This window comes from Macaca mulatta, chromosome 16, assembly GCF_049350105.2.
Source record: "Macaca mulatta isolate MMU2019108-1 chromosome 16, T2T-MMU8v2.0, whole genome shotgun sequence".
In the NCBI taxonomy this organism is placed as follows: Eukaryota; Metazoa; Chordata; class Mammalia; order Primates; family Cercopithecidae; genus Macaca; species Macaca mulatta.
The window spans coordinates 54,139,192-54,162,202 of NC_133421.1; the positions used below are offsets into that span (position 1 = coordinate 54,139,192).

At 42.2% G+C, this 23,011-nt stretch overlaps 1 protein-coding gene across 4 annotated transcripts in view; it reads right to left on the bottom strand.

Annotated features, from left to right (window-relative positions):
• Positions 1-23,011, bottom strand: part of PCTP (phosphatidylcholine transfer protein) — a 111,770-nt gene that overhangs the window by 18,960 nt on the left and 69,799 nt on the right. For 2 of the 4 annotated variants that reach the window (XR_013406481.1, XR_013406483.1), the window contains one exon: positions 14,405-14,569. The exons of the other annotated variants lie outside the window; for them this stretch is intronic. The gene's annotated coding sequence lies outside the window, so the exon portion shown is untranslated. Of the gene's footprint in view, positions 1-14,404; positions 14,570-23,011 lie in introns of those variants that run through there. 4 annotated transcript variants of the gene reach the window in all.

The following is a 23,011-nucleotide window of genomic DNA, read 5'->3' on the forward strand; positions in this document are numbered from 1 at the left end:
TGTTAGGTTTGTTCTTTGTTGTTCTAGAGAGCAGAACTAAGGCCAATGAGCAAAAATTTAGGGAGGCCTATTTTAGTCTCAACGAATTCATCCAATAAATGTGCTTTGAAAGGCTACTACATGACAATCCCTGTTCATGACACTTGAGATAATGTCCACTGAACAAAGAAGACAAAATTCCTGCCCCATGGAATTTACAGTCTAGCAAGGAAAATCTAAGTAATAGGAATCTAAGAACTCAATGGAAGGAAAATAACTTGTCAAGAGTGGGAAAAATGACTCTTGAGTAGCTGAGACTCCTAGTAGAATCTTGATAATTGTATAGCATATTTTGAAGGAGATTCCTAAATCAGAACAGATTTGAGTCAGGTGACCTCTGAGGTTTCTTCTCACTGTGAGATGCTCTTAATCTTTGACAATATAAACTACCTACAAAAAATATCATGGACTTCGCTATAAGCATTCTCTGAGAATTAGAGTGACTTAATTTCTTCCTTGGATGCCTAAAGAGGGGGTTTATCACTCTCAAACAGCCATTCTATGGCAGTAATTAGGTTCTTACACATCATGTGCCACACAGACACTCTGCTTGGCCACCTTCCATCTGTCCTTTATATCTTAGCTAGAAAATCACTTCCCCTTTCACTGATCCCTAATGCTAAATTAGATCCTCTTTACACTGTATTTTACCCTTTACTTTTCCTGCACAGCACTCACATCCATTTGTAATTTCACCCCCTCTATGTGTGATTATTGATGTAGCATCTATATCCCCACGAATCCTCAAGGCCCATGAGAGCAGGGACTGTACCTGTTTTCTTCTCCACTTTATGTGCAGAAGCCACCCCTGTCCCTGACACAGGACAAAGTGCAATGAATCTATATTTGGTGGTAAATGATAGGTGAATTGAGCAGGATATCTGGAGAACAGGAAATTTTCATCTTTAAGTTATCAAGAGCATTGGGTGATGGTTTCATTGTGTAAAGCCACAGAGAAAGGAAGGAGTTCCTCAGGGCTGGGCTTTTCCACAGATTCCTCTCTATTCTTATATATCTAGAACTCCGGAATGTCAGAGCTGCAGGAGACCTTAGAATTCATTTAATGCCTCGTTTGCAAAAAAGAAAAACCTGAATCTACAGAGAGGAACAGGCTATGAATATGCATAAATCCATGGATACACAGGGCGCATTTCAAGAGCACTTTCTCAGAAATATTTGGGAACACACACACACCACACACACACACACACACACACACACACACACACACCCCAACCCTCTCAAACCATCCAACTTAAGTTTGAAATTCATCCTAAGCTGTTGATCCGAAAGTGGCTAAAAATGGGAGAACGGGGGGAGGGGGGGTTGCTGGGCTGGTGCGGAGCCAGGGGCCTCACGGTGGCGGGGTGGGGCGGGGGGTGGCGGCCCTCACACGCCCGGGGTCCCGGGAGTCCCAGGTGCTGAAGGAGGCCGCAGGGCCCGCCGCGCGGAGCTGAAATGCTGACAGGCCTCTGACTGCGCTGGGCACCACAGTAACTTTCCGAAACCTCCCACGGCGGGGTGGGGGAGGGGAAACCCAAAATCCCAAATATAATTTAATTTCCAGGGTAAACATTTTCCTGTGAAAATGGCCAAGGCGTTCCTCGAGGCAAGGCGGCCCTCTTCGGCAGGACCACACTGCCCCCTTGAGCATCCCGCGGAAACCCTCCGCAGAGTCGCAGAGGCCAGGGACGCAGTCCTGGGAGCCGGCGGGGAACCCGGATGGAGAGACGCTAGGGCCGGGCTGCACCACGGAGAGGGAAGAGGCTGAAGTGGCATCTCTTCTCAAGTGAGCACATAACCAAAACATTAATTATTAGGGACGTTCCGTTTATCTTGAAAGACCTGTGAGCAAAGTGCACTACTGGAAGTGGTCAAAATAAACACCTACTGGCTGAGCTGAAGGCTAAAAGGGAAACCTGCTCTAAAGCATCTTCCCTAAGATCCTGCTTCAAGGCCTGGCATGAAACGGGTCAATTTCTTCAGCATTTATTAAGTGTTTAGTGCACGTTAGAAGCTGTGCTAAATCCGTGATATATGGGGTTTTTTTTGTTTTTTTTTTTTTTGACATGGAGTTTTGCTCTTGTTGCCCAGGCTGGAGTGCAATGGCGCATTATTGGTTCACTGCAGCCTCCGCCTCCCGGGTTCAAGGGATTCTCCTGCCTCAGCCTCCCAAGTAGCTGGGATTACAGTATGCGCCACCAAGCCCAGCTAATTTTTTATATTTAGTAGAGACAGGGTTTCACCATGTTGGTCAGGCTGGTCTCCAACTCCTGACCTGAGGTGATCACTCGCCTCGGCCCCCCAAAGTTCTGGGATTATAGGCGTAAGCCACCGTGCCCGGCCTATATATTGTTATTTAACCTTTATAACAACCCTGTGAGGTGGAAGTTACCGTTTTCTGGATTTTACAGAGGACAAGGACAGAGACTTTGAGAGTTTCAGCAAGTTTTCCGTAACTATATCAGTAAATGGCTGAGCAGGGATTAGAGTCTAGGTCGGTGGGACTATACTGGAATGTCAGGGAGAACCTAGATAATAATTCTGCCTGTCTGCTCTGTGAATTTGGGCTGGTTACCTCCCTTTCTCCAGACCTTCTATTTCTCCTCTGTAAAATGAAGGTCCTGCATTAGACCTCAAGGGTTAAAACTCTAAGCTTCTATGAATCTATGGCATTGGCTTAACAGGTATTAGTTCAATAGATTGGCAAATCAGAAGCACTGAAAAGAGCATCAAGACGGGAAGGTTTGGACAAGCAGTAGTGTGGCAATGGAGGTCAGCTTTGCACAGGACACAGTGCTGGGGACCCAGAGCCTGGGCAAATGGAATGGAGGCATAGAGAGGAGAGCCAGGTCCAGATGTGTGTCCTATAATTGCACAGATTCCACCTGCTTTCTAATTTGGACACAGAATGGCCTTGCACAGATAGAGTTGTTAGCTGGTCCATCTGAGATCAAAGACAAACTATTCTGCCATGTTACAAGGTGATAAATTACATTTATAGTACGATGTCTATGCCGGTTGGAGTTTATATGAAGACAGTGGGGATGTAGCATTTACAAGCTGTAGAAGTAAATGGAATTGAAAAGCCATTTATCGCTTCCTCTCTCAAATATGTCTCCTGTGGGTTAGGGAGAAAGTCAGTAGGATCTCATGGTAAACTGCTGACCCTGGAAAATTGCTTCTTAAAATAATAGTTATAACTTACTGAGCTCCATCTCTGTCACTGACATTAGTGTAATGATTGCCAGAAAGTTCCCAGAGTCGTTACCTTGTGGATATTGCAATATTTGAGACCTTCAGTGCTTCAATTTAATTTCACATACACACATATACATTGAGCCACTATATATACTAAGCACTATTATTCTATTCTACAAGCTGGGGTAAGAGAGCATTTCAATTTTACTCTCAAGAAATTCTTTGTCTTTGGCATAAGAAACAAAAAGAGCAACTGTTAACATTTCAAGCTGATAAGAGCCATGAGAGAGGTTTGCCTGAGGTCTTATGGGACTCAGATCCCAATTCAGTCTGACTGAGAAAGAACGGTTAAAAGAACCATGCGGAGGAAGAGATAAATCCAGTCCGGTGGGTGAGGGCAGGAAGAATGTTCTAGACAAAGGAACGATCGTGAGCAAAGACACTGCTGCATGGAACACTACGGTTTATTCGTGGAACTGCATAAAGCTGTTCTGGCAGCAGGAAGGATGCCTGTGGGACAGTGGCACAGGATAAGTCTGGAGAGGTAGATGTGGGGTGCAGATCAAAAAGACTTCCTACTGCTTCATAAGCCATTTGAATCTTATCCTAAAGGAAGTGTGAGGCCCCTGAAGGATTTCATGCAGTGCAATCATCCTTAATATAATCAGTACACATTTTTAAATGCCCTCATGGCTAAGACCTGAAAACAAACAAGATCAAGACTAGAAGAAATAAGATAATATAACATTATTATAATACAAAATATTATAAATATTATATATTATTACACATCATTAATACAACGAGCAGTTAGAATTCTTTTAGGCTGTTGACAATTTCTGGACTTTACCATTGTAAGATGGACTGGGTACATGTAACAGAATCTGTACTTGATTTTTAATGTGTTTACAGGGCCACGATAGCATCTATGAATCAGTGCCTTGGGTTTAGAACACTCTCTTACAAACAGTAAATAATTCCATTTTATTTGTGTCTTCTCGGCTTTGGCAGGACACCATCACACTATCTGTGCTTTCCATTTTGCAGTTAGTTGGTCTTCTCTAGTTAGACACAACTGACTGCACACAACTTCTGCAGTTAGTTGTGTCTTCTCATTTTGCAGTTAGTTGGTCTACAATCAGAAACAATATTCCCAGGGTTATAGACAGGAGGAGCCAGCCCTCTTCCATCTGCCGCTGCCTCTGTGAAATTCCAGCATCATTTTTCTGGTTTTCATTTGGAAACAAAGACACTAAAGAGTATCTTTGAAGAGTCTGAAATCCATAAAACAGAGAGCAAAAAAACTGAAAATAGAACCGGAAAACTTATTTGTTCTTTCCCTTGAGTTCTTGTGCAGACTAGGAATTATGATGCAGCTTGACTTGCTGACCATAAATTGTCCAATTTCTTCACGCCTCCAAGCTGACGCCAACCTGTCATCAAGATCTGGTCTTGATCTCTCCAGTCTGGTTCTTCACTTTTTAAACTAAAGCCTGGCTCTTTACAGTCTCTTTCTGATTAACTTAGGATCTGGCTTTTCTCAGTCAGATTTCTGCCCACTGAAGAACTGATATAACAATACCGTTTCCTGGGACTTCCAACATCTCAGTGAAAATACGGCAATGGAAAAAACACATAACTTAAACCAAACAGTTCCCATTTGCTCTGAGGTTCAAGAGCCAGTCCTGGATAATATACTCCTGTACTTATTCAAGTGTAACGTCACTGTAGAATTTCCTGACCCCCTTATTTAAAATTGCAACCTGCCGCCATGCCTCATTCCGTTTGCCCCACACTAATTTTTTGTGTATCTCTTATTGTAACTTGTTTATTATAGTTATTGTTTATTGCCTATTGCTCCCCCAACCCCAAAAATACAAAGTTCACAAGGACAAAGACTTTTTCTTTTTTTATTCATTGAAGTATTTTAAGAGTATATGAAAGTACCTTGTGCATAATACATATTCAATACATGTTTTCTGAATATGGGAGGTGTACTTATATATTTTTTTCTATATACACACAGGCTTACATCTATATTTCAATAAAGAGAATTGGCTAGATAGGTAGGTAGAGGTGAAGAGGTAAGTAGGTAGGTAGGTAGATGGAGATGCTTTTGTGTTTATGTGGGAGTATAGGAAAAGATATAAGGAGAGAGAACATTGAAACAGATTCAGCCAGAGTGAGAATCACCATGTCATATCTCTAGATACAATGATTTCTGTACAAGTAATTAGCATACCCAATCTAAAAATTCCTTGTGGAATCACAGAGGAATGATCGAAATTGAGATTCTTCTAGGAAATCCAGGATAGTCTCTGTGCTCATTAGTTAGATCTCACCCAAGGTATGATGGACCCCTCCTCACTTGGAATATCCACCTGAGATCCAGAATTATAGATCCTAGAGAAGCTTCGAAACCATAGACCTTGGCATTCGAGAGGTAAAAGAGAAAACTGGAGAGCTCCTCTCAGTGGCAATACCAAGTAGTAGTGACTCAAGAAAGTTTTATCGCATCTCCATTTCCAAGTCAAACTCAGTAAAAATATAATCTGCATAAAAGCCACAGTAAGACTTCAATTAAAATATTCTGAGACACCTTCATGTTCACTCAACTCTGTCGAATCCTTCTCACCAGATGGCTACCCACAACCTCTCCTTTGTGGAAGTTCCACCACCACATTACTACTCTTCTTCTTTCCCTGCATGATCCACAGCCTATAGTGTAATCTCTAAGCCGCGAGCCCATCTAGTACCAATGTCTCAAGTGCTTCAGTAATCAGAGTACTTTGAGAGCTTTAATTCTGAAAGGATGCTACTAATGACATGGATTTCCCTCTAAAACTCTCCATGTACTATGATTTCAAGTCTTTCTATGTCTCTTTATCTTTTTCTATTTCTGTCTCTGTCTTTCACAACACACATACACATACATATCAATTACAGTAGTCCCTACCTTGTTCTATATGGGAGATATGTTTCAAGGACCCCCAGTGAATGCCTGAAACTGCAGATAGCATTGAACCCTATTCATACAGGTTGAGTATCCCTTATCCGAAACTCTTGAGACCAGAAGTGCTTAGGATTTCAGACTTTTTTGGATTTTGGAATATTTGCACTGCTTGAACATCCCAAATCCAAAAATCCAGAATCCAAAATGCTCCAATGAATATCATGTTGGCACTCAAACAGTTTCAAATTTTAGAGCATTTCAGATTTCAGATTTTCAGATTTGGAGTTCTGATTCTTGTACTCTTGTTTCTTTTTCTATACATATATACCTATGATAAAGTTTAATTTATAAATTAGACACGGTAAGAGGTCAACATTAATAACTAATGATAAAATAGAACAATTATAACAATATGCCACAATAAAGGTTATGTGAATGTGTGCTTGCACTCTCACTCTTGCGCTCTCTCTCTAAATACCTTAATATTTTTGGATTGTAGTTGACACTGGGCAACCAAAACCATGGAAAACAAAATCATGGATGTGCACTACTCTATAGGGTATTTTTCTATGGCCTCAGTGAGCCCATCATTCATTTCTGGTGGTTATAGAAGAATTTGGAATAATCATCTACATGGATGTAAAATCCTGTTTCTGCAACTGTGGACTGGAATTATACAAGCTTTATTTTTCTTTTTCAAGTGAAGTGTACAAAGATACAGTTTATTCCATCTTCCCTCTGGGGAATCTACATATTCCTGTTGTATGTGATGAGTGTGTTGCTATGGAAATAATTATGGCTTTACATTAAGTAGCCAGAAAGCCAGCAACAAGAAAATCGGTTTTATTTACTATTCAGTCATGCATTTCCAACCCCACCCTGCCCCAGCAGACTCTATGCCCTGAAGTTTTCCAGAATTCCTTGCTACAAGAACAGTTCAGCTATGACCACTGGATGGCCACTTTTGGCAATGGTGAGTGGTGCAAAATTTTTTAAAATCTGGTTTTTTTTCTTTGCAAAAATAAAAAGATATTCATCACTGTAAACTAAATTAAGGATAGGAATATACATTCCAATGGATCTCACCTTGAAAATGTGCTTCAGTGGTTGTTTATCACCAAACCTTTGACTTCCTATGAGAACACTGCTCCTGCACCCCAGTTAGCTCCATGCTTTTCCACCCTGGGTGGTCATTAGAATCCCCTGGAGAAACTTTAAAAACCTATAGATATCTTGTCCCTATATAAACCAGGCTCCATGGGGTTGGGACCAGGCATCATAATTTTTCAAAAGTTCCCCAGGTGATTTTAATATTCAGTGCAGGGTTGAGAAACGTGGAATTAGTTGGTGGGTAGAAACCTCCCCTACCATCAAGTCGGCTTTCCAGTTGACGTTCCTGCTATTTTTATGAAAGTAGTTGGAATCCTGGCCCAATAAATAGCACTTGTTGCTGACTGCTCACTGCAGCCAGGGACTTTGCATACCTCATCTCAAAAAAATGTTGAGATGTTCCCCTTTTACACAAAAAGAAATTGAGGCTCAAAGGGGTTAAGCAGCAGCAGCGATGAAAAAAAAATTGTTAAGTCACTGCTGCTACTCTTTATTAGAGGATTAAAATGACATATGATAATAGAAAAAACAAAGTCAAGAGAGATACAGATTCTATCTGTGCTCTCCTATGGATGTTCAATGTGAAAGTGTATGTTTTGGTTTGGTTTGGTTTGGTTTGGTTAACCATGAGCCTCAGCTTTCCTCTTAGCAAGATGACAGAATTAGATCAAATGCCTTCCAGTTTCCCCCCAGCCTTAGCATCCTGTATGCTATGGTTGAAACTGCACAGCCCGTAGAAACAGATAGACTAGCTTTTTAATACTAGATAGGTTAAATAGCTCATTTATGAGCTCTGTAATCTCCAATAAGTACACTTCTCTGAGCTCCAGTTTTCTTTATCTTTAAAATTAAAAAATAAATCCGAGTTGTCGTCCAGATTGTAGTGAGGTCTAGGATAATGTATGTAAAGTGCTTGGTTCACATTAGATATTCAACAAAAGCACCATTTGATATGTGTTTATTCAGTCACTCTTCATTCAATAAATATCATGGAAGGTCTTTGAGATTCTGGGCTACAATGATGAGTAAAAACCAGTGCTAAGTTTTCCCTCATGGAGCTTACAATCTGGTGAGGAAAGAGAAATTAACTGAGACAAATGCAGAATTACAACTGCAACAAGCACAAACATGAAGCTAAGAGATGCTATAGTAGGAGAATTTGACCTGGTCAAGGAAGTTAAAAAGAGGCTTCCTGAGGAAAGTGAACCTTTAACTGAGATGAGATGTAGGAATAGTGTTAATAAAACGATGAGAATAGGGCAGAGGGGACAGTAGGGATGACCTCTGTGGCAGATTTCACTGTGACTGGAGCAGAGATGAATGCGGTTGAGAGTGGTTATTGACCAGGCACTGAATGGGGCTTGCAGGCTGTCTTAAGGAATTGTGTCTGAAGCTTATGAGCAAAGAAAGTTATTACAAGATGTTAAACAGGAGGGAAATATGATTAAATTTACTTTTTTTTTGTTCTCTTTTGTTTGAGACAGGGTCTTGTTCTGTCACCCAATCTGGAGTGCAGTCGTGCAATCATAGCTCACTGCAGCCTCAATCTCCTGGGCTCAAGAGATCCTCCTGTCTCAGTCTCCAAGTAGCTGGGACTAAAGGTGTACACTATCATGCCTTGCTATTTTTTTATTTTTGTAGAGATTAGGTCTTTCTATATTTCCCAGGCTGGTCTCAAACTCCTGGCCTCAAGCGATTCTCCTAGCTATGGCCTCCTGAAGTGCTGGGATTAAAGGTGTGAGTCACAGCACTCAGCCTGCAGTTTGAAAAGAACAGTCTGGTGTGAAGATCAGACTGGTGGGGAGTCAGCAGACTGAGGACAATGAAGTGAATGAAGAGGCAGTTATCCCCTGGGCAAGAGAGATGATGCTGCCTCTGTCAGAAGATGGTTACAGACATGGAGAGATACGATGGATTTGAGGATGTAAGGGGGATAAAATAGACAATTTTGGTAAAGGATTTGGAGTGCGAGGTGGTGAGGGAGACAAAGAGAAAGGAAGAAATAACATTCTGGATTACAAAACCAAATGAAAATTGGCGCTATTTGCCAAGACATGTGACCCAGGTTGGAAGTTTTATGGGGTAAAAGGGCATTGAAAAAGATGATGAGATAGGTTTTAGACATGTTGTGTTTTAAGTGCATCCAAATCTTCTAAGAGGCACATTTACCAAAGGCAAGTACCATTATAGGTACTCAAGAAAGGAAGTTTCCCGGTGATGATCAACATCACACAAATACAATCTAAGAGTCTTGTGCACTCATTCTTGTGTCTCCCCGATCCATTATGCACACGGAAGCCAGAATGACCTTTAACAATGCAAATCCATTTAGGTTGCTATTGTCTGAAATCTTGTTATTACCACCCACTGATTGTAGCATTGTCTAAAGTTCTTCATGTGGCTCACAAGGCTCTCCCTCATCATTGACTGCACCTCCATCCTTGAGTGAGCTCATCTCACTTTCCTTCTACTCATTGTGTCTTCCATGTTGTCATCCTTTCATTTCTCAGATATGCCAAACTCCTTCCTATAACTACCATATCTATGATCAAACTCCACTGTATCACCATACAACCTTCACATCACCAGACTGGTACTGCTACTCCTCCAAGATTCTATTTAAACACCACAGTCTCAGGGACACTTTCTCTATTCCCCACTCCACCATACACTATGTTAGATTCCCTTGATGTACATTCCCCCAGCACTCTCCTTTTCACTGCCTATCACAACAGGAAGTATAGAACATTTTGTATAATTTTGGCTTATTATTAGTCACTCTTACTAGAACAAGGGATATGTATTTATTTCTTATTGATGCAGTCTTAGCATGGAGGTGACTAAGGACAATTTCATGGGAGAAGACAATGAAGCTATAACTTTGTCTTCAATGTGTCCCAGGAAGAAACAATGGCAGGACAAAGGTATGGAATTGAAGCCAACACATATTCAAAAACATACTTGATAGTTTAGCCCTAGGCCCGGGAAGAACTTTAAGGAGAAGAATGCTGTTTTGGTGAAGAGTAGCAGTCTGTTTTGCTGAAGATAACCCAGGAAGTCTCCCAGTTCTGCAAAGAATATGCCTTAGGTGGCCACTGAAGGAAAGTGCTTCAAAGAGATAGATGAGGCAAGGATAGAGAACACCCTTCACCTCACAGTCAGACAGAAGCCCACTGACTCAACCTTGTCTTTGGAGCACTTGGTATGTTCAATGAAAAAATAATTAAAGACATAATGGTGGACTAAAGCATTCTTTTTTAGTTTCTAGTATACACAACAAGTATCAGTTGCCAAAGGTTTCAGAAAACGTTTTAGGACTACAAGTATGTAATTTATGAAATTCTATCCATTAGGTTATGTCATTCCTTATGAATTGGAAAATATTAATTATGTCATTTGATTGAATTTTTATGAGTAAACACCTTGGTTGAACTCATAAGGCACTCATTCTCCTACTTCTCCTGCAGGGTGGGAAAAAAATAAGTGAACCTACAGGGTTGAGTCATGTTATATCACAATAGGCATGTACTAGCCTATTGCAACACAGAAGAATAAAGAATCTAAGTTGAGGTTGAAGATGCACTAGACACTTCTTATTTTTGCCTTCCCAATATCAATCTCCCATTCAGCAAGTGTTTTGTGGGCACACTTGATTCAATTTAGCTGACTTCAGCCCAAAGCTCCAGGACAGGACACATGACCCAGTTGGAATCAATTTAAATAGTATATTCCCTCAGTTTTCATTAGTGGTAAATAGGCAGTCTGTGGTCTCCCAACTCCTACTGGGACATAGGAGAAAGACATACTACTAGTCACTCTGCTGGTCAGACCTCAGCCTGGCACTTCAGGTAGCCACCTTGTACCAAATAAGAGAGCCTGATGGAGGTTTGGGACAGTTATAAGGAAAGCAGACCCATGGGATAAAGGAAACATCGTCCTAGTGACAATGTCTGAGTTTTTACCACCAACTGTTCTTGAAGTGAGACTATCTCTGCATTTTATATTCTAAGCTAATAAATCCTCCATATTTAAGTGTCTGTCCCTTGCAATTGGGATAATTTGAAACTGGCTATAGCAAATAGTAAAGGATATCAAAATGCAAAGAATGATGAGGCCAGAAGAAGTAATAAGTCAATAAGCCAGAAACAAAGTGGAAATCAGAAAATGAGGAAGGAAGATTTTTAAGCCAAAGACGAATGGCTGTCATGAACCAAGCTAGAAAAAGTGGGACTGCAGGAGGTTAGGCTTTTGTGGTGCTTGGAGCATGGGACAGGTAGCAGTTCAACATGCATGAAAGGGCTAAAGAATACTGTATTTGCTGCCGTAATGAAGTCCCATGAACTGGTGGCTTGGGATGGCAGGCATTTATTGTCTCACACTTCTGGAGGCTGGAAATCTGAAATCGAGGTGCTGCTAGGTTATGTTCCCTCCGAAGTATCTAAGGGAGGATCCTTCCTTGCTTCTTCAAGCTTCTGGCAGCCCCAAACTACTTAGCTTGTGGCAGCATCACTCCAAGCTCCACCTTCAATTTCCCATGATTGTCTTCCCTTTGTGTCTCTGCATCTGTGTCCAAATTTCCCTCTTCTTATAAGGCCATAATCGTATTGGATTTAGGGCTCACCCTATTCTAGAATGACCTTATCTTAACTCATTACATCTACAATGACCCCATTCCCAGATAAGGTCACATTCTGAGGTACCTGGGGCTGGACTTCAACATATCTTTTTGAGGAACACAACTCAACCTATTACAAATATTGACTTGCCTAAACCCTTAGAACGACCACCTGGGAAATTTATTCTTTTGCATCCCTCTGCTCCCCTCCTCTTTTTCACATCCCTTCCACCATTCAACAGAACTCTTTCTAATTACTTTCTTATCCAGGATCCAGCTGTCTGTCTATCAGGTTAACTTCCCAGCCCTCCCCTATTTTCAGAAAACTCTACCTATACTCCGTCCACACCATTACATGCATGGGGATCCCAAAGGGCACGTTCCTATACCCACACACAAGTGATGGACCTCAGGTGAAAAGCTGATCCTACCTAAGCTAAAATCCCCTTCTAGGAACTTAGAATTGAGACTGGGAAAGACATGTGGGCTCTTTCCTGGTGGCTAGTTCTTTTCCACTTAGGAGTTGCAGGCTGTAGCCATTTTTTCTCATATGGACTAAGAGGCAGAGAAAGCCAGTATTGACACAGGGAGGGGAACAGCACACACTGAGGCCTTTTGGGGGTAGAGGGCAGGGAAAGGGAGAGCATCAGGAAAAACAGATAATGCATGCTGGGCTTAATACCTAGGTGATGAGTTAACAGGTGCAGCAAATCACTGTGGCGCATGTCTACCTATGTAACAACCCTGCACATCCTGCACATGTACCCCAGAACTTAAAATTTTAAAAAATAATAATTTTAAAAGGAGAGAGAACAAAACTGACTCCAAGACTCCAAAAGCAGAGTAGATACAAGAGACAAGCAGGGGTGCTGTGGGCATTGGAGGCTCTAGTTTCAGTCAGCTCCTGAGACTCAGGGGCTTCCTCCTTGTGCTTGTGTTCCATGAGATACGCCTCTTTCATTATTCTAATTCACCTACATTTTGTAAGTCAGCCTTCAGACATAAATAACTTATAAATACATTATAAATACACTGTATCAAAATCCGCTATTAAGGAAGTTTCTGATATGGTTGTACACACTGATATGTGAAGGATTTGAAGGCTCAACATGTTTTATAGTCCAGTATAATCTAGAGCTAGAAGTCTTAATCCAAAGATATGAAACTAAAGAATGGCAACAAAAGGCGGGAGGCAAGGTCTTTCAGGGGGGATGAGAATATTCCAGTTGCTTCTAAATAATATTGTGCAAAGAGAATTCAAAATTATTAAGTGGTTCTCAAACTTGAGCATGCATGAGAGTCACCTAGGAGGCTTGTAAAATACAGAGATCTAGGACCGCCTCTGAATGTATGAATTGGTAGATCTGCACACAAGGGTTTGCCTTTCTAACAATTCCCAGGGTGATTTGATGCTGTTGGTCTAGGGTACATACTTTGAAAACCACTAATTTTGAAGTCTGGCATTGGGTAAGGAAACTGTGCCAGGCGGTGCATGCGAGCACTTAAAAACTTTTCTTTGTGTGGGAGGATACTTCCCTTATTTGGATCAGCACTGTGAATAAGTTGTTCATTTTGGAAAAACCTTTAGAGAAATTCAGAGGAAGTATGTAGAAGGCACACTTTAAGTTTCCTTGCAGATTGTTCCTTCAAAAGTATAAATTTTAGAGGTTACTTGTTGTATTCAGAAAAGATGCTGGATTCAAAGCCTGAGAACTTTGCTTCTGTATTTGTACTTGCTGTGGAACATCTTTGGGTCTCAGGTTTCTTCTCTCTCAAATAAAAGAATTGAATTATTTTATCTCTTAGATCACTCTTGGCTCTAATATCCTCACATCTATGATGTTGCTCAAATATTGCTCCTGAAACTCCTCTGAGTGATATTCCCTAAGCAAACACATTCAAAGACCATCTCTAACCACCCCAGTCCACACCCCTCTGAAGGACAGGGTGGCGGTGAGTGTGAAGCATGCAGTACTTTGCAGTGTTTCCAGGGAACATATCACAAAAGTTGAACCAAGAGGAAACTGCCCCAGAAGAGGATGGTCTCTTTAAACTCTTAAACCATTTACACTGAATTGTGCTGAAGTTTTTGCAACCATTTAAAGCCCCCAAAGCCCTCAACTTAGCTTGGGGTGCTGATCAAAACAAATGGGATGTTGTAAATCATACTCTAATGTCCAGGGCCTAGCAGAACACAGGCAAATATTTGATATCCAGCAAAATTTTTTTAGCTCATAGAACATATTGATCAAGGGAATATTCCCTTGTGCCCAGAAGGCTCAGACAAGACACAATTTGATAGACACACGTATAAGCCATAGCATTAGGGATTACACACAGCAGCTCTCAAAGGCCTAGGGGCATAATACATTGCATCAAGTTGGAAAACACACTCAGATTGAAGCCATAGATGCTGCTTCAACCAAGTATTCAGGCATTCTTGCCTTTGTAAGAACTGCAAGCAAAGACAGAACACCACCAATGAGTTTTCAGGTGAGAGACTTTAAAAACTGGGAGTAGAGATAAAAGGAGAGAAGAACAATTTGCTATCTGTGTTCTTCATTCCAAGTCTTCCTGGAGCAGAAATTTCTCCTCTTCTTTTCCCCCTTCAAACGTCCTGAGGCAGTTGCCATTTTGGAAGAAGGATGTATCTGGACATTAAAATAGTAAAAATAATAATAGCATGTTACTTTGTGCAATCAGCATTCTAGGTACTAAAGAATACAGATAATTGAGACACAGAGCTTCCCCTCAAGGATCTCATATCCTCACCTGAGAGTGAGCTTTCAAAATATACCTCCGACAGCATGGTGACCGAGCTGTTGCGGTGTGCAGAAAGGAGAGAAACCCAAGCTTGCTTGGGTGTTTCTGTTTTGTTGTTGTTGTTGTTTGTTTGTTTGAGACGGAGTCTCGCTCTGTCCCCCAGGTTGCAGTGCAGTGGCGCCATCTTGGCTCACTGCAAGCTCCGCCTCCCGGGTTCACGCCATTCTCCCGCCTCAGTCCCCCGAGTAGCTGGGACTACAGGCGCGCACCACCACGCCCAGCTAATTTTTTGTATTTTTAGTGGAGACGGGGTTTCACCGTGTTAGCCAGGATGATCTCGATCTCTTGACCTCGTGATCTGCCTGCCTCAGCCTCCCGAAGTGCTAGGATTAGAGGTGTGAGCCACCGCGCCTGGTTGGGTGTTTCTGTTTTGATGGCAAAATGTCTGTTTGGCCGGGCGCGGTGGCTCACGCCTGTAATCCCAGCACTTTGGGAGGCCGAGGCGGGCGGATCACGAGGTCGGGAGATTGAGACCATCCTGGCTAACACGGTGAAACCCCGTCTCTACTAAAAATACAAAAAATTAGCCGGGCGGGTGGTGGGAGCCTGTAGTCCCAGCTACTCGGGAGGCTGAGGCGGGAGAATGGCATGAACCTGGGAGGCAGAGCTTGCAGTGAGCCGGGATCCCACCACTGCACTCCAGCCTGGACGACAAAGCAAGACTCCATCTGAAAAAAAAACAAAAAAAAAAAGTCTGTTTGACTAAAAGCAGTTAAAATATTCCTTTTGTGACCAAGGTGTCCCTGCCAGCTGCTGAAGAGGGACTGCTGAGATACCTGGTCTCAGGCTGAAGTTCTACATGGGTGGTGGAGGGTTTTTCCAGGAAGACAACTGTGAGCATAATGCTGATGATTTCTGTCTGAGGCTTGTGCAGTTCTTAAGGAGGACCAACCATGCATCCACTATACTGGAATCCCCTGGAGTATTTGTTAATAACTCAGACCCTAGGGCCTCTCCTCAGACCCAGAGAATCAAAATGTCTATGAGAATGATCCTTACAAGGAAATGAAAGGCAGAAGTATCATGAACATCTTTCTTCATCAACCCCTTAGTTGCATATTCTACATCAAGAAGGCTAGATGCAAAGAGGTGATCAGGATTTGCAGCTTTCTAAAGGCTGTAGACTTTGCCTCTTCTTCACCCTTCTAAGACAATGAGAAAACAAAAGTGTATATTGCTCTCTGAAAGGTATAGGAAGAGTCAACATAAGATATAGACCCCTGGTTTATAGTTAAAGGCAGTAAGTTTGAAACACGCTAGGTAAAATAGGTTTCTTTACTGCCAGAAATTTTAGAACATTTAACAGGTTTACACGTATTGTCAATACCTAAGAGGCTGTGCATCAGTCAAATTCAGCTGCTGATAATAAAACCACTCTTATTTTAATTAGCGAGGGATTTGATACAAGGAATTGAGAGTTTATAAAATTGTTGGAACACTGGCATGCAAGCTCCATGCTGGGCCTGCAGGAATAATTTTCAGAATCACATCAGAGTACTGGCTTGCTAAGGGAACTGTTACGATCCGGAAACTGCCACAGGAATCATTCCATGACAGTTAAATAAATGTCTCCCTGCCTGCTTACCCCAGTTTCAAATTTGTGTCTTATCCAAATGCATCTGACTGGTAGCCTAATCCTATCTGGAACTCTAGTGCAAAGGAGTTTGGGAAATACAGGGTTTAGGTAGTAAACTTGATGTTGGAACAGATGTTGAGTGAGACAATCTATTGTATACACCACAGGCATGCCTGGTACACAACATTTTCTGAAGTTATTTAAGGACACAAAACCATTTTTTTTAAAGAAGCCTCTTGAAAAGCAAATGTTTCAGGGAACACCCTTTCACACATACTAACCCAGGTCTGCCTCCTCATTGGCAAGGAGGGAAGCTGATGCCCAAAGAGACTGGCTACTTGGCTGATGCTACCCAGTGAATTAGCAGCAGAACAGGGAGGGCATGGAGCCAGGTGTGACCCTTCTCAGTTGTCCAGCCTTGCTTCTTGCACTGCAAAGTGCCTTTGCTTCGCTTTTAAGGAAGCTTGAACTGAACTCCTGAATTATGCAACAACAGAGCGAGCTAATAAGCTCTCCTGAACCTCCAATTAAGTAGAAGGATAATTATACCCTGGAGTTAGGAGAGCAGCTGAGACTGGGAGTATTACAGGAACTGTCAGCTACCGAGTCGCTTTTTAAACCTGGCGTTTCACCCTTGCTGCATTTGGAAGGAAAGTCGGAGGAGAAGAATAAAACCTCTCAGTCTCAGCCCACTTTGGACAGCCCATATCGATTGAATGGGCTCTTCTCCTATTTGGGCAAAAGGGAAGAAGCCTGCTGCCCCTGCCCTGCAAACCTGGCAGAAGCTGGCAAGAGGGTTTTCTGTTAGGAACACATCTGCCTTTGTATTAGTTTTGACCTCATGTTTTCAGCCACCCCTCTGAAATCTAATTTTTCTCCTGCAGGACTATTATACTGCTGCCTCGCACCAGCCGGCCTTACACCAGGTTCATGTGCCCCTAGGCGTGTCTAAGCCTTCTCCCAGAAATCTGATTTCATCATGGCAACCTCCATCTCCCCTAACCCCTCAACTAAAGATTAATTTTTCTGTGTGTTTCCCTGCTCAGCACTTACAAATGTGTTTGTTTTGCACTGTCTTAATTATTCTGATTTATTAATGTCACATGTTTTTCTACAGTGTAATTGCAGTCCTCCTAAGATACCTCAGATTATTAAAAAATAAAAGCAGTTGTTCCAGTGGTGGAAGGGAAACCATCTTTCAGATTCACACAAATGATATTATTTTTCCTGTCAGAATTTGGAATTTTATCAGCCAATTTTCATTTTTAAGGTGACAGGTACAGTTTTCATGTAGCAAGCAGAAAATGATAAAGTAGTTGATCAGAACTGACAAAACCTAAAGCTCAAAGAAAAGAAAAAAATCGCTGACTAGCCAGAAAATCACACCTAAATCAACATGCTCCTAGTCCATCCACAAAAATTGCAGTGCAGTTAAAAATTGTCAGAGGTAAACAGAAAAACAAAACAGATAACAATGTGGCAGTCAGACATTCAGTCACGGCACCAGAACTTTCTACTCTATGGTTTTCAAACCACCTCCCCCTATCCCTCAGCACAGTCAAATCTCCTGGGAGCTTGGAAAATCTCCCTGATGCCCAGGTTTTAGCTCAGACTGATTAAGTGGAGATCTCTGGGGGTGGAACCCAGACATTAGTATTTTTAAAGCTTTCCAGGGGGTTCATATTGTACAAGGTTGATTGCTCATTACAAATTCTCATCAACAGAATTCAAGTAATATAAATTCTTACATTTAATTCAACATGCTCCAGCTATTTGGTATCATAAAAACACAGACAATAGGAGACATGCCTGAAATGCTTTACAAGTATAAAACAATTTGCAAAATAAAAAAGCAATTTCACATCTCATTTAATCTTTCCATTAGCCCCATGACTCATGGCTCTTTTTTATAAATGAGAAAGCTGAAGCTCAGAAAAGCTGAATGCATTGTCTGATACCATAGAACCAAGCGTGGAAACACGAGCCACCATCTGTGGATTCTGACAACAGCACCCCAAACATAGAAAGTTTTTTTACAAGCTTGTAGAAGGTGTGTATGTATGTGAGTGTGTGTGTGTGTGTGTGTGTGTGTATTTATTATCCAAACTGTATAGATGAGGCAGTTGAGGCTCAGAGGTGGTAAAAGATTGGTCAGGATCACACAGTTTAGGCAGGGAACAATGGCTCAAGCCTATAATCCCAGCACTTTGGGAGGCCAAGGCATGTGGATCACCTGAGGTCAGGGGTTTGAGACCAGCCTGAGGTCAGGAGTTTGAGACCAGCCTGAGGTCAGGAGTTTGAAACCCCATCTCTATTAAAAATGCAAAAATTAGCTGGGTGTGGCGGAATTCACCTGTAGTCCCAGCTACTCAAAAAACTGTGACAGGGGAATGGCTTGAACTGGGGAGGCAGAGGTTGCAGTGAACCGAGATTGCACCATTGCCCTCCAGCCTGGGCAACAGACCGAGGCTCCACCTAAAACAAAAACAAAAACATGCATACACACACAGTTTATTAGACTTTTAACACCTATAACTCTTCTACCAAACTGAATCACTAGGCGAAGTGTAAGTATGTCTTTTTTTTTTTTTTTTTTTCACATATTGGCCTTTGAAGCTCCTTTCTGCACCTCTTGATCATATCTTGGGCAAATCTCAACCTGTGTATCCACTCAGGTTTCATAAAGTCTGGCTTAACTATCAATCTCATCTTGAACTTAGCCCTACTGTCTCCTCTTCTCCCTCCAGTGCTAGCTTTCCCCATGGCTCTGGTCCTCAGTGATGATTATTGCAGAGGTCTGCTCCTTCGTTCCTGGGACACTTTCTCCTTCTGTATCTCTTCCATTTTTAACATGTAGGGGACCGGGAAGAAGACTTGAGGGAAAGAAGCAAGAAGCTCTTTTTCTTGACTGGCGCCATATCCGGCACTCCCTTGACTTTTATGCCCATTGAGAAGCAGAAGTCCAAATATCGGTTTCCTTAAAGTGATTCATGCCCACTTTGCAGAAGGCCCTGCACTGCCATGCGCTCTCATCTTGCCCCCTCCCCCATCTTCTGCTGTTGTCTACAGCTCTTACTACTGGGCTCCCTCACCCAGAAGCCAGCCCTTTTGGGCACTGTTTTGGGTTAAATTGCTCCCCACCCTCCCCCACACAAAGACACACTGAAGTCCTAATCTCCATATGTGTGAATGACTTTACCTGGAAACAGGGTTTTTCTAGATGTCATCAAGTTAAGATGAAGTCATTAGGGTGGGTCCTAATCCAATGACTGGTGTCATAAAAAGAGAAAATTTGGAAATAGACATACAAAGAGAAGAGAATGCCATGTGAAAGCACAGAACAGAGGGAAGACAGCCACATGAAGATGAAGGCAGAGGTTGGGGTGATGCTGCCACAAGCCAGGAATGTCTGGGCAGGCAGAAACTGGAAGAGGCAGGCAAGGGTTCTCTGCTAAAGGATTCAGTGGGAACGCAGCCCTGCTGATGTCTAGCCCCCGAAACTGTGAGAGAACAATTATTGTTGTTTGAAGCCACCCAGTTTGTAGTACTTTGTTACAACAGCCCTAGGAGGCTAATACAGACACTGTTCTGCCAAAATGTTCCAGTCCGACTACCTATTCCTTTCTCACATAAGAAACTTACACCTTCTTGCTTCTCCAATTAGTTACAGAAGAGTTTAGCATACCAATTTTCTGTTCCTTTGCTTCCCATCACAGAGTGCCCCTAGAAAGTTTCCTGCCTTCAAAATTTTCCAAGTGAGAAGCAGTACCAGGCACTATATTAATATACACCCTTGAACGCAAACAGCATAAAATTCAGCTCTATCAAAAACCACTCCATCGTGCTTTGATGGGAGTAACAGTGGTTTTACAGGACCTGCATCCTAATAAGCTTCTTGCCAGGGAGGAATAAGCTAAGCCCCAATTCCTGCAGGTCCTCTCTCTGACTCCCAACAATTTCTACGAGTGGTTTTCTCAGCACTTCCCTTAGTTAGCCTGGACTTTCATTGAAAAAAGAAAACACCTGTAATCTTTTCCCAGAGAGGCAGAATGGAGTCAGTTCTTATCAGGAACACCGGATGCTCCTGCTAACCCTCTAACCCCTGATCCCAGTGATGTCTTCTCTAATGGGGAATGTTCCAATTTTAGAGACTGTGGTAGGTTGATAACAGCCAAACAAGTTCTGCTACCCTCTCAGTAAGTCCTGCTGGGATAAGAGTTCCAGATCTTTTTAAAATATAGGTGCTTCAGCTAATGCTGTGTAACAAGATGCCCCAACATCCAGTAGCTTAAATAATAAGTGTTAAAAAGACACCATGCCATCAGCTGGGCATTCTTGTTTCTGTGGGCCAGGCTTAACTGAATTCAGCTGAGCTTACTCATGCTTCTGTGGTCAGCTGTGGGTGGCAGGAGGCTGGCCGAACATTGAACTAGGATGTCATTGGCTGGTGGTTGGCTGGGATGTCTTGACCTCATGTCCCTCCTTATCCAGCAGGTCAAGGCTTGTTGTCACTGGGGCTGAGCAGGATCCTAAATGAGTGACAGAAGCATGCAAAGCATTTGGAGACCTAGACTCCGAAGTCGCACACGGCTACCATTTGCATGAAAGAAGTCACAGGTTAGCTCCGACTCAAGGTGCAGGGAAATAGACTTTGCCTCCTTAGTGAGACAAAGTGCAAAGTCAAATTGCAAACAGCATGGATACAAGGAGCAATAAAGAATTCTGGCCATTTTTGTTGTTGTTGTTGTTGGCTATGTACCACAGTAGGTATCTTTTGTATCTGTTGTTGTATATTAATCAGGTTAAATTACATGAAATGCTATAACAAACAACCAACAAAAAATCTTAGTGTCTTTTTTCTTGTTCACAACCCAGTCCCATGAGGGCTTGGAGAGAAAAGGTTTGTGCCAAGTAATTTTTCAAGGCTCCTAATTGGATTCCTCCTTCTACCAACACCCCAGAATTACCCTATGAATACTCCACATGTAGCCCTCAGGTGAAAGAAGAAAGCGCATGTGAAGGATCATGTAGGATGTCTCAGAGCCCAAACCTAGAGGGGCTTACATCGTTTCCATTGGCCTGAACTTGGCTAAGATTTCATGAGCCATCTAACTGAAAAGGCATCTGAGAAGGCTCTTTGATGCCAATGAAGAAAACTGAATACGCTTTGCCTCATGTCTTTAGCTTTATGGCTGTAGCCCAAATCCCAAGGCAACAGAAATCCCAACCTGTAATGTTTTCACCCATGTCAGTGTTCTTTCCTCCACACGCCCAAGGGGACTGCTGGTGCCAGGCTTAGATCAGATCACTTTTTTTTTTTGGCTTATCTTTTTAATCCTTCAGAGCTGGATACCCTCATGAAGCATGGAGATTCTTCAGATGAGGGAAGGGGATGAAATTAGCACCCTAGAGTCACCATCTGTTTCTGGCAACCCTGCTCCAGATATGGATTTGCTTGTGCATCTAAAACCTGCTAATCTTTTACACTGAAATACTCCTACACCTTCTCAGCTTCTGTACCTGCTCCAGAGGAGGCTACGTGAGGATATTCTTGAACTCTGCTCTTTCATGAGCAGAGAATATTTCCCATTGTTCCTCATTCAGTGTTCTTCTCCAACATCATATCACTGTGCTTACCAAGCCACAAAAAAACCCCCCGGATGATGAGACCAGGTACACTGGGTTCAAATTCCAGCTCTGTTACTTACACTTAACTGTGTGATCTCTGGCCAGTTACCTAACTTTTCTGATTCTTGATTTTCTCACCTTTCACACGGGAATGATGCCACTTTCTGGGACGATGGTGAGGGCAACCATGATTGTAAAGCATCTACACAAGGTAAGCACCCTATCAGACTATTTCTCATCTTCTTTCCTTCTTCCTCTTCCCCACCTCCAGTGACCCCATGAGTGCGGTGAGAATGAAGAGGAATGGGATTGGAGCTCTATTAAGTGATGTGTAGAGACAGGGTTTGGAGGCAGATGCAATGGGGAGGTGGCATATAACTTGCCTGTGAATGTTTAAATATGGGTTAAGGATCCTGGAGTCATGGAGTTAAGAGAAACCTGTTTTCACTGTTGCAAGGAAGTTTTTTTTAGGAAATATTATGAGCAGAGAGGCTTAGGATTTAACACGAAGACATGCATTTTTCTCCAGTTGTGGGACCTTTTCACCATAGTACCATCCTCTGGTAATTTGGAAGTTCACCCAGATGTCACATTTGTTCCGAAACCCGCAAGTCTGTGATAGGCCCTAAGGTGATGCCTGTGTAGCAAAAAGATGACTCTACCCTCCCCTGGCAGCCAGGTGTTAAATCATCACTAGATGGCAGTAACATCTAATGCTTAATTTGGTGAATGATCAAACCACTTTACCTTTGTTTGCCTTTTGCTTCTCTGTTTCAAGCAAGCATTCACTCAACACAAAGCTGCGACAGTCTTGAGTTTTTCTCAATCCTTATTTTGAAGTTGACTTAGAGACTCACAAAATTTTAAAAGGAAAAGAATAGTCCATGTCTCAAGCTACAAACAACAAACTTCTCACTGGGCTCTCAGAGCTCCGATTAAAAGACTTCAGACATGCCCTGGACATAGAGGAAAAGATCAAGTATCTAATACCCTCCATATTGGACCAAGGGTCACAAATTTGGACAAATTATTTTTTTTCTTAAACAAGAAAAAAAAAGACATTAAA